The sequence below is a fragment of the Anser cygnoides genome, chromosome 1 (genome assembly GCF_040182565.1).
Source record: "Anser cygnoides isolate HZ-2024a breed goose chromosome 1, Taihu_goose_T2T_genome, whole genome shotgun sequence".
In the NCBI taxonomy this organism is placed as follows: Eukaryota; Metazoa; Chordata; class Aves; order Anseriformes; family Anatidae; genus Anser; species Anser cygnoides.
In genome coordinates this window covers 3082501-3094917 of record NC_089873.1, presented here as the reverse complement: position 1 = coordinate 3094917, position 12417 = coordinate 3082501, and the positions used below count along the sequence as shown (strand labels likewise).

At 43.1% G+C, this 12417-nt stretch overlaps 1 protein-coding gene and 1 long non-coding RNA gene across 5 annotated transcripts in view; both read right to left on the bottom strand.

Moving 5' to 3' along the window:
* PLXNA4 (plexin A4) overlaps positions 1–12417 on the bottom strand; it is a 423946-nt gene that overhangs the window by 164023 nt on the left and 247506 nt on the right. The gene's annotated exons all lie outside the window — the stretch shown is intronic.
* LOC136791346 (uncharacterized) overlaps positions 1–12417 on the bottom strand; it is a 33465-nt gene that overhangs the window by 3151 nt on the left and 17897 nt on the right. Inside the window, exon 3 of the long non-coding RNA XR_010833149.1 lies at positions 68–181. This is a non-coding gene — a long non-coding RNA (uncharacterized lncRNA). The remainder of the gene's footprint in view (positions 1–67; positions 182–12417) is intronic.

Here is a 12417-nt window from a genome sequence, read left to right as displayed (position 1 = left end):
AAAATGTAAAACTACAGCTTTTCTCAGCCTTTTGCCCAGCTGTGATAGCTGTCCGTCCATCTCTTACCTGCCTGCCCATGGCAGCAGCAATGTACGTCCTGGAGGAGCAGCATCACCTCTGTTTCTTTCAAAAAACAGCCATCCCTGCCCCAAAACAGCAGGCATTAAGAAAAACCGTCACCTGCACGATCAGAAGAGTGGTTTTCTCAGCATTTATGGAGAGCAGAAAATTAGGGACGTGTAATAAAACCAGACGATGGCTGAGGATCAGCTTCAAATCTCACCAAAATAATAGGTGAGGAGGAGATTTTCCTTCCAGTTCCCTGGGATTTTGCCGGAGGAGAGCTTTATGTCTCCTGCTCTAACTTTGTCAGTAATAGCCACCTTTTTTGGCTCGGGTTTTAGAACATTCAAGAGCTCATGCCCTTGTTCCTTACCTTGTCCACAGGACACAAAGATTTTATAGGTACCTGTCCTGAGAGGGGTGAAGGAAAAACAATGTTTTGTACTCTTTTTATTCCTTACCACAGCCATTGCTGCTGAATCAGAATCTCCAATATCTCTCCCTGTTTGGAGACCTCATTTATACCTCTGGAGGCAGAAACAGTTTGTGAAGGAGGGCAGCCCAGCCAGGCAGGAGCACAGCTCAGGTCCTTCCCTGCCCAGGGACCCACATCAATCTCCAGTATCCACTAAACCTAGCCAGAGTGCCTTTGGAAGGGACAGAAACGTCACCCAGGACCATTTTCCTCCATCATTTATTAGGGAAGCCTTGTGTGACTGTACAGGAGGTGTGATGAATCAGGAGCATGATTTTTTTTCCACTTGCATAACGAAGGTTAGAGCCTATCTGCATCTCACAAGGATGCTGTGAAGCTCTGGGACTGGGGGGATTGCCTGGCGCTAATGGTGATGTTTAGAAAGGCATGTGCTGAATCCCTGGGAACATTTAGCTCAGCTGGTTTGTTTTCCTAAAAAGATAGGCAGCACTGCTGAGCTGGGGCTCAGAGCAGACGTCTCCCCGAGGGATTCTGTGACCTGAGTTATGCAGATGACATTAGGCAGTCACGCTGGTCTCTTTTGGCTTTCAATTCTATGAATTTATAAGTAGTTGCCAAATAGTTTCAATGATAATTGTCAGCCTGTGCTGAAAAGAGCTTAGCTAGGCACACAGACCTGATGTGAAATGTAAACTTTTTTATTATTATTATCATTATTATTATTATTATTACTATTGCAGATGGGTTTCATCTCGCTCAGCTTTAAACTACATTTTCTCCATCAGGATTTAGATTTTGGAAGATAAGTTGCCTGACCCAACGACCAGGCCTATAATGGGACTGCTACTGTAATTGCCGTATCTGCCAGACAAGGAAGAATTGCCACTTCCACATTAGCCCCACAGACAGTGGAGATGAAGTTTATAATCACTGTAAATGTGGTTTGTTTTCTGCTGATGCATGAATGTTCCAGCAATTAGATTGCTGTGTCAGGGTCCCCTTTCCCACATAAGTTATTTTTTCTTGAGCTTTTATATTCGAGCTTTTGCAAACGCTTGACAACATAGGCTTTTAGGATAATTCACAGCAAAATGGCTATTCCGACACCACCGAGTGATTGTGCACGAGTCTGGATTTTCTGCTGTTTTGGGGTGCATTGCAGATCTAGAGCATTTGTGATACTGGCAACGCTGGGAAAGATGAGGATTAATTAATTAGTGGTGCAAGTGGGATTTACCAAGCTGAAATTAACTAATTGAATTCCTATCAGTGATATTTATAAACCAAGGGGAGTACAAAAAGGAATACAGCAACACAGTGTTGAAGAGAGGATGGATCTTGCAGAATTTCATTGCTGGTCACCTGCCACAGATTAAGTTTGTACAACCAAAACTGAGTCACATCTGGCACTGCCCATGTGGTGTGCGTTAATGAAAAGAGCAGCACAGGAGGGGGTCTCACCTGTTCTTCCAGCTACTACACTGAAAGATTTGAAAGATAATAAAAGCCAAAGAATTCATGATCTCCTGGACATTTTTAACGTTGCTTCCTTTCCTTTCATTTTTTTTTCTCTTGCATTTCTTTGTGTTATTGCAAATTTTGCAATGCCATTTTTAGTAATTCCTCATCTAACGAGAATCCTAAACACTCTCATATATGCAATTAGGGAAAGGCTTTCTGTATTTACATTTGCTGTAGTACCAGTGAGACTATCACTGATGATTCTCACTATTTGACTTCTGATAAATTCCTAAATTTGAAATCAGAGTATCCCATTAAAATTCACCAAAACTGTTTTATTTAGAATAAAAATTAAATTGACTCAAGATCCTCCCCCTAAACCATGTCTGTTTTCTGCAGAAATCTTAACCTCGTCATAAAAGAATCTGAAGAATTAGTTTTCCTATGAATAGCAGTAGTTATAATTTACCAGTCAGATCTCAATAAAATTCCATTTTGTCAGAGAATTAAGTCATACTTCAGCATTACCTTCTCTGTTTCCTTGCGTTTGTTTGTGATTCTTTTTAGTATTTTTACAATTTGTCAAGCAGAATTTGATGCATGGCTCTTCTTGAAAAGGATAGCGTGGAGACCAATTAGTCAACCTAGAAACTGGCAAACTCCTCCTAATACGACTGCTTGACTGCCACAAAATGGCAGATAATAGAGATCTATCTAGCTTTTAAAAAATATTAACCTTTTTGTTGACATCACCATTTATCAGAAGGTTTATGCATTGAATGATGAGCTAGGCACAGCAAAAAGCAGAGCTAAAGGCCACCAGCTACCCCACCACCATACAGTTAGGCAGCAAATGCCCAGGGGTGCTTTTTAGGAATAAAGGCTAACTAAGAAACCACTTTGGCAAAATAACCAAGATTAAAGCATGACTTAGATGTTCAGTTTGTATAAAATAATTAATTAGGAATTGACAGTCTTGATAAAACCTAATATATATATCCCTTTCTGTCTCCTATTTCTGTTGTTGAGTGAGCCAGATGTTTCAGAAAAGGCACAATCACCCTACAAAAGTCAGGTACATAATTGTGTTAGGTATCTCCATATTCTTTAATTCCCAAAGACCTGTTTATAATCTGAAGAACTGCAGTTAAAACCTTTGTTAAGTTAAAATTTATTCCAGACTTCTAGGTTAGTATGTTTTTGTTTTGTTTTGTTTTAATTTAAAGTCAGGATAAAACTTTAGGTTCTGAAATTATTATTTTTTCTGCCTTTTCTTGCATACGTTAATGGATGCTATGTTTAGAACAAAAGTTTGAGGGGGAAAATAAATAACCACCTTATTTTAACCACCATATCATTACCCTGGGGAACCCATCTCCTGCCCAGAGCCTGCAGAGTCCCTGCCAGTGCCCACTGCAAGGACTGAGATGCAGAACTGGTCGTGGTCGGGGCTGGCTGGGGAAGGACCAACAGGAGAAGCTTGTATCAGGAGAGGCTGGTTCACTGAATTCAATTCATAGAGAGCTGACACTTCACAAGGAGCTGTTATTAGGCTCTGTGCAACAAAGAGGGAGTCAAAAACTTCCAGTAATTTGCAGGTTGTACTCCTGAACTTAGAAATTTTGAGCTGGTGTTGAAAGGAAAAAATATATAAATATGAGTATATATTTTTTCCCAAAGAAACCTTACTCTGGAAAGGAACTAAAGGATCAGATGTTACACTCAAAATACCCACGGTGGTGGTTTAACCAGGAGAGGTGCAGCGGTAGGATGTTAGCAGGATCTCAGGGTGTTAGCAGGATGTTAGCAGGATCTCAGGATGTTAGCAGGATCTCAAAGCATTAAAGGATGAAGGGTCTGAGACAGAAGAGCCTTACACAACAGATCATCACTTGGATAAACATATATTTTTCACAACCATTAATAAACAGAAGATTAGGAGAAGTGTTAGAGATCTACGTGCAGCAACAGCAATTCTGCACCTCTTTGGGAAAGCATTGCCTCCGTTACAGAAGCCAAGATAGCTTCACCTTCTCAGTGGCAAAAATGGGGAGTGAGCAGGATTATTTCTCGCCCTTTGTGAATTCATAAGGCAAGCAGAAGAAAAGGTGAGATTGAGAGATATTCTTCAAACTATCCAGCAAAGGGAGGCAAATTAAAACAACATCTACTGGTAGTAAGAGCAGTCGCAGGCCTGCTAAATAAAGCTGAATTCCCCGAGGATCCTTTAGTTCCTCTAGGTGCCAGCTGTTGATAAGGTCAGGACAAAACCTACAGACAATTGACTGGGGAAGGAAGACCAGAGTGCATTTCCACCCTTAATGAATTGTTTTTCATTTTTACCTTTTCTATTTTGCTTTCCCCAGCCCACTGAAATCCCTTACTTCTTTGTCCAGCGAGGAAACTCGAGTCTTCATGGCCAGGCTTGTGCTGCAAGCAACCACGAGCTCACCTCGTCTGTGGGATCTTTAGCTCAGGGAAATGCTAACCACAGTCACGCTGCAAAGCAGTCCCATTTCTGAAGGTCCACGCTGGCATTGCTCTGATCTGAGGATAATTTCTTCTTCCAGGGACAGAATGCAACAGAAAACACCGAGCTAATAAGGCGCAGCTGCCACTGGGACAAGGGACCTACTCCTGTCCATTAAAAATGCCTGGCTGTTTCAGGGGCAGGGTTTAATAGCTCAACCGCGGGAAGAAGCTGGGAGGGATAGGAGAGCAGGTCACATAAAAGAGGTGGGTTTATCAAACTCGCTGTGCAGCCTAATAGCTCCGGTTTTATCCACCGACAACCTGGAGAGGGTAAAGGAAATGTCTGTGTGCACCACTCCCCAGGTCCCTTGGGGTTTCCATGTTTGTAGGCAACATCAAGAAGAGAATAAAACAATTTCCATATAGAAAGCTGGTCAAGAAAATAAACAGACTGCCAAGGAAATGAAGACTGCAGAGGTGGATAGCTTATAGGAAGGGCAAGAAGTCCATCCTTGCCTCCTGAAGTCCTGCACCACTGATTGTGGGAAATGGAGAGTGTATCACTGTTCTTTCTGTTTTGAAGTTCTTTGATGTGTGTTCATGACTCAATCTTGTTAGAAAAAAGTTTCTGGGCTGGAGATGTCTTGGTCAAGGGAAGGAAGGTCTTGGTCAAGGTCAAGGGAAGTTTCACTGCCCGTCTCCATGCCACTGAAGAAGGGAATAGACCAACGTCAGCATCCCCTGCTGGAGATGTAAATCTGAAGGATGATATAACGAGGTTTGGGAGATGAGGAGAGCAAATACAACAAGGTCAGCATTAAAGACAGATTAAGAGAAGTTTTAGAGAAACGTCTTAATTTGCCAGGCAATTTTGTAATCACCTTGATGGGAAAATGAAGGCAGGACAAGAGACCTCTACCAGAGATGGGCCTGTCTCAATGGAAACCTCCTCTGTTTTGTGGCAGGGGGAAGCACTGGCATGGAGAAATTTATCTTTGGAAGATGTGTGCCTGGGGACCCAGCTAAGGCAGGCGTGTTACCAGTGCTTGTATTTTCCCCTGTAGCACCACAGACATGTTTCTGTGTTAAGGGTCACTTGCTTTCCATTATGAACCTCATTTTCAGGAGGCCATAACTCACGTTTTACACTGTGTGTAGCTAGGAAACCCACCTCAAAAAACATATAACAAAGAAAAACACACAAAAAGAAACCACAAAAACAACCTCACAATGATGGTTCCAGCTATCCTGAACTTGCTACTCAAACATGAAGACTGATTTGGGGTAGGTGTTTAATATTTTGTAGAGGTTTAAAGCCTAGGCTTACAGAGGAGGTATTTGCTACAGAGATAGAGAAGCTGTTCTGCTCTTTTCTTCCTTTTCATTTTTTCAGTTAAACTTTAAGGAAAGGCTAAAGATTGCAAATGTGATATTTGTCTAGGAAGGCTTCCAGCATGAGGAATCACCACTCTTCCTCTTCGTTTTGAAAGACCAGTCTATTTAAGGTTCAAAAGCATATGTTGCTCCCTGCTTAAATTCCATCCCTTTTGTTGCCTGGCTGCAAGCGAGAGGATGCCACTTTTCTTCATCTGGCTCAAAATCATCGTGTTGCTAGATTGTACATCACGGATTATTCACTAAATCTTGGTTATGTGACAATGTGACATCTCAACAGAACTCCCTGCCAGTACTGTGTGAAAATATTCTCAACTGATCCCACCGTCAGAGACGGAGTCATTTGCATCTGAAATTGCTGCTGTCTTTGAAAACAGAAAAAGGGCAAGCAAATAAACCTCCGCCTACCCTGCTCCCACCTCTGATATTGCCTCTTACCTGCCAGAATCCTCAAAATGTGCACTCATCTTCCTAGCCCACGCCTTGCATCTGATGAACTTGAAAAAATCCCAGACTTCGGTCTCAAGACCCTGGTCTGGGATGTGAAATATCTACTTTTGTCTTTGTTCCTTACATCTCCTTACCAACCACAAGCCCAAAGCCCCAAATTTTTTGTTCAAGGCTCCCCAAACCTTAAGTCCTACCTCTATCTGTGCTTGCACTCACACTACAAGCAGTACTACAAGTACTACCCCTTCTGCATTACTCCCTCCTCAACCAGAAAGAGGGTTCAGCTGACAAGTGGGCATTGACGGCAATAAAATCCATCCACAGCACCCATGCAGACTTACTGCAGCTAAATGAACTCCACCAGCTTTGGGAGCAGCAAGCACACAACTGAGTGAAGTCTCATGTAATAATATTTTAGCAGTTCTCAGGTGACACGGGAGCTCTGCAAAAAATGTCAAACCTAACACCGTTATTCAAAAATAGGAGCATGTGATTAGACAAGCAATTATAAACTGAGTAGCTTAACATAAATTGTGGGTAAAAATATCAGAAACAATTTTTCAGGATTTAGTGAGGGAGCACCTTGTAAAGCATAATTGGATTAGAGGAGACAGCCAGCATGGATTTACAAGTAGGAGGTCTTTTGCTTAACTAACTTGTTGGAGTTCTTTGAAGCTGCAGCATTACTGCCAAGGTAGGCAAGGGAAATGTAATAGATGTTATGCACTTAGATTTCCCAAAAGCAATTGGTGAGGTTGTACAGTGAGATTATCAGCTAATGGAAGAAAAGTTGTGCTATAAATGCAGGCTGGCTTAGAAAAGTGTCTCAGAAGCAGAAAACAGCCAGTGCGTGGGCTGGTTTGCCATGTACGTTCTCAGCCTCAGAAGTGAGCTATTTCAGTGCCTGGCCTGGGGAAGAAGGAGATGGAGGGGACCACGCTTGGACATCTCTTCTGCTTGGATTTCAGAAAAGCTCAGCTTATCAGCCCCGAGGACGAGAAGAGCCCAGGAAGATTGTTCCTCCTCCAGACAAGGGGGAATCCAAAGGCGGTTTGACTGCGCAGGCTGTCATCTGCCACCCTCCAGGCTGCTTGCAGAAGGAAAACCAAACATCGCTTCCACTGAATAAGCTAGGAAACCAAGGCACAAGCAGGAAAAAAGAGTGATCCTACCCAAATCAGGGCCATACGGAGCCTAGGTCCAACAGTGCTGGGCTTTACCCTCTGGCTCATGCTGCCAGGGATCTTGTTCGAAGCAGAGGACTTTACACACGTGTAGGGTGAGCACAGCCAGGATTGGTACCACAACACCTAATTTCTGCTGCCACAGGGAAAGGAGTGAGGTTTTTTTAGGGGATGGGAGCACTGAGCAGTGGACACATGGGGTGTTGGCAGATGCGGGCAGATGCTTTCCTTTCAGCCCGTGTCTTCAGCCAGCAGATTAAATTCCATGGATTTACATCAAAAGCAGACTAAGGAGGAGACCTGAGTGGCTGGATTCATACCACAGTCCCCAGAGCATTCCCCAAAAGCCAGTTCCTCCTTCTGTTCCTTTCCTGCATCACTCCTCAGTAGCAAGTAACATCTTCTCCCAGCTCCAGCTGCTTTTCTTGTTTGGGTTCTTGGCTTTCTTGGTTGGGTCAGGGATCAGCACATTCACAGGCATCGCTCAAGGCTTTTGCTGGATGCCCCACATGCCCCACTCCAGCATGCCATCCACCACCATCCGTCCATCCCATCTCGGCATCCCTGCTCATCTTGACATCCCTGCTCGACTGTTCCCTCCTCCCACCCCCCAAAACCTGACCCAAGTTTGTTATGGATCAGTGTATTTACAAAGCTTAAGCTGAAAATCAATTTTAATTACCAAAATCAGATTGCCGTATCAATAAATCTCTGGGGACCTCTCGGAGACACAGACTGCAGGTTCCACCTGGAGGTGGAGGCAGGGAGAGATAATGACTCATTTTCCCTTTGGGCCCCTCCCTGCATTCAATGGGCAATATTCATCAACGTCATTATCTTTTGTATTATTGATGGCATGAAAGGGAGATGAATGGAACTAGAGTCAGTTTTAAACAAATAGTGTTGTTTGAAACTTGATTTCCCAGTGACCTCTTGACAAGAGATCTCATTTTTTATATTTTAAGATACTGGGGAGGAAGGCGGCTGGAAAATCTTTCACGGTGTCCCCTTCATCAGGGTAAATGATTGATCAAATTTCATCCTGGTAAGCTAATTAATCCTTTGCAACTGGACTGAAAGGAGGCAACCCAAAGCATCACTCTTCCTATTGCAGCAACCCTACCTAGATATATGATTATTCATCACCATTATGGCTAGATGCACTCATGGATGTGTGATCATTGTTTTGGGCCTGGGAAGCATCACAGTAGCAGCATGGTGCCAAGTTTCTTTTTTCTGCCCTTGGGCCAAAGGGCTTGCTATAAACTCCAGCACGGGCTCCAGACAGGTCCAAAGTCAGATGGGGAAGCGGCTGTAACCAGATGGTGGTGGCATGAAATCCACAAAGGGACACAGATGCATCTACCACCGACATCAGAAGAAAGAAAAAACCTTAAACAATCATAAATCCAACCCACAAAATAAATGAAGAAACAAACATGGTCACACAATTTGAGACAGGAACAAGAACTACACAATGTTCACTTGCGCCCCAGATGCACCCCCTGGGCACTGATCTACACTGCACGAGACTTGGAGCTGAGACTTTTGAGAATCTACCCACACATCATTGCTGAGCCAAACCCTAGATATTTCTGTAGATTTTCCTCTCCTGGGGAAAGCCTAATTCAAATAAAAGACCATGTTTTGTCTCTTGTTACAATGCATAACTGCCAAGAGCTCATGGTGATCAGAGGTAGGGACTTTCTGTGTCTCCCCTCGCAAACCTAGACCAAGTTGTACAAGGCTGGGTATGAGAGACACCTACAAGCTTGTCTTCAGAGTTACCCAAAAGCACCTAGGAACAGACTCACAGTCTTGCATGTCAAAGTTATTCTCCCTTGCTCCCATCCCTCTCCAGTTAACCATATGTCAGGCAGGCTGTAAATGACTTGGAACTTGCAGCCTTTGCAAGTTAGTGGTAACACTCCTCTGACTACCCACCAGGGGAGAGATCCAGTAGAAATATACGGAGAAGTCTCCAAAAGAGAGACATGAAAGCTGGTGACTTTGGGAAAAGGATACAGCCCAGAGAATTCCTCCATCCTGGACCCAGGGGCTGCATCCCAAACCTGAGGGAGCCAGCCAAAATCAGACTCAGAGGAAACAAAGAGCTGTCCATTGACAGTGAAGAAAAAGAGCTTTCTTGGCAGTCAACTGAGATATTTCTTGCAAAGATACTTTTTTTTTTTCCCCTCCCTGACACACTCTGAGCACCCAGATGAATACAAGGAGACACTGCCAGAGACACGGGGTCAGCAGGGGACAAGACAGCCCTTCCTGCTGGAGGTGATAACAGCTCCTTGCTGGAGCTCTGGCAGTTTCTTCTAGTGCTAAATCCTCAGGAGTTATTAGAGCTGATAACTTCCCACTCACAGTCCATCTACTCATGCTGTCTTCCCCTATTTGTTCTGCATATACAGCACGCACCTGATCCCCTGATAGATGCAGTTTCCAGAACTTACATCAATTTTACTGTGTCCTCAGCAAGCCAATTTAGTTCTCTGCTCAAGGTGCTCGATCACCCATGCCTCCTTTTGGAGCAGGAACCTGTGCATACACTCCCTGAGTGAGTCAGGACCCAGGAGGATAAGGAAGACCCCATCCTGTGTTGATAAGACCCTACTGGAGATCGTCCAGCCTGCAGAGCCAGACCAAGGTGACTACTGCCATGGTCTGGTTCCCAGAGGAGCAGAGGGGATTTGGGTGCTCAATGTCCTTCCAAGAGCTGATACAAGCTGGGCATGTCCTTCCCAGGCTTGCTTTGAAAAATTTTTTGTAAGCATCTGCAGGAAATAGGTAAATATCTTGCTAGATTGTTGAAATGACCTTGGACCAGAAACTTGAACTCTCAAACACTCCTCTCACACACTCAGAAGTGAGAGCAATTTTCTCTTTTGTCTCTCTAACGTCCCTAATACCTGGCAATGGGGCAGCAGGCAGAATATATATATATATACATATATATACATATTTTCAGAGCAGCAAGAAGGTCTTTTGGTCTGTGTTTGTGGAAAGGAAGAGCAGGCACTCACTTGGGTGGACAGGTGTGATGAGAAGTCAGTTCCTTTGGATACTTTGAAACCTCATCTCTCACCTCCAACGAGCAAGATGGGGGAAATAAAATTATCTTTCAGATATGGGCAAGGAAGTTACCTCTAACTATCATTGCACTAATGAAACGTGCAGAACCACATATATGGGTAGAGTGGGTTTGCACCCATATTAGCAACACAGTGCATCCAGCATGAGTGGTGTTAGGTACAAATATGTCTGGTGTCCACACTTGGTGCTAAATGGCACACAGTTACGCACACCAGTTTCACGGAGGGTTTTCCTTTCTGGTAGGCACAAGGTCATGGCTGTGTACAAAAGGTGCTGTCAGAGAATCAGAGAATCCTAGAATCATTAAGGCTGGAAAAGACGTCCAAGATCATCTGGTCCAACCATCACCCTACTACCAATGTCAACCACGTCCCTAAGCACCAGGTTCAATCCTGAACGTCTTCAGAGTATGGACTTTAGGCAAGTCCTTGGGGTGTAAGAAAGCTCTGTGTTTCATGCATCTTACCATAACCACATCTGCTGGCAAATGCAGTTGACATTTACTCTTGGCTCTCAGAGACAAGCCTTTTGCTCCAGCAGTATGAAACAATAACACTCATCTGTAAGTGCCAGGGACAAATGGTGACACGTATTGCATATTTTTTAGTGGAAAATAAGTTTTTCCACAGGAGAGGGGAGGTTTTTATTTAAATACACACACTAAAATTTATTTTTTTCAAAGAAAATACTTTGTTTTCTTCTGGTAGACAGGAAATAAAATATTCACACAGAGTACTTTCTTTCTCACTGGGAAAAAAAAAAAAAAAGAACACAGAAAAAGAGTAAAAAATTCACAGAAAAACTGGTCTTATTGTCTTCCTCAAACAATGGTGGTTAATTTTCACGTACAAATACAATATTGCTATTAATAGAAAGAGGAATATACTCATGGAAAAGTTTGAATGAGGTAAAAAAAGTGTAATTGTGTCTACGACCCAAAAAATATATGCTTTTGTTGGTGTCTCAATTCCAACTGTTGGGTACAGTCTCCTTTGGCATATATGTGCTGGTTTCATGCACATGTGACACCAAGTGACATCCTTCTCAGCACACATGCTTTATTGCACATAATTTTTAGCTGGCTGAGCATTTGACCCCATGATTCATTAGGAGGGCAGGGTTGTTGGTTGTTTTTTAATGACAATGATGGAAAGGAAAAGGGTAAGGAAAGGAAAAGGAAAAATGAGAGAAGAGAAGAGAAGAAGAAGAAGAAGAGAAGAGAAGAGAAGAAGAAGAGAAGAAGAAGAGAAGAAGAAGAGAAGAGAAGAGAAGAGAAGAGAAGAGAAGAGAAGAGAAGAGAAGAGAAGAGAAGAGAAGAGAAGAGAAGAGAAGAGAAGAGAAGAGAAGAGAAGAGAAGAGAAGAGAAGAGAAGAGAAGAGAAGAGAAGAGAAGAGAAGAGAAGAGAAGAGAGAGAAAGAAAGAAGAAGAAGAGAAGAGAAGAGAAGAGAAGAGAAGAGAAGAGAAGAGAAGAGAAGAGAAGAGAAGAGAAGAGAAGAGAAGAGAAGAGAAGAGAAGAGAAGAGAAGAGAAGAGAAGAGAAGAGAAGAGAAGAGAAGAGAAGAGAAGAGAGAGAAGAGAGAGAAGAGAAGAGAAGAGAAGAGAAGAGAAGAGAAGAGAAGAGAAGAGAAGAGAAGAGAAGAGAGAAAGAAGAGAAAGGAAAAGGAAAGGAAAAGGAAAGGAAAAGGAAAGGAAAAGGAAAGGAAAAGGAAAGGAAAGGAAAAGGAAAGGAAAGGAAAGGAAAGGAAAGGAAAGGAAAGGAAAGGAAAGGAAAGGAAAGGAAAGGAAAGGAAAGGAAAGGAAAGGAAAGGAAAGGAAAGGAAAGGAAAGGAAAGGAAAGGAAAGGAAAGGAAA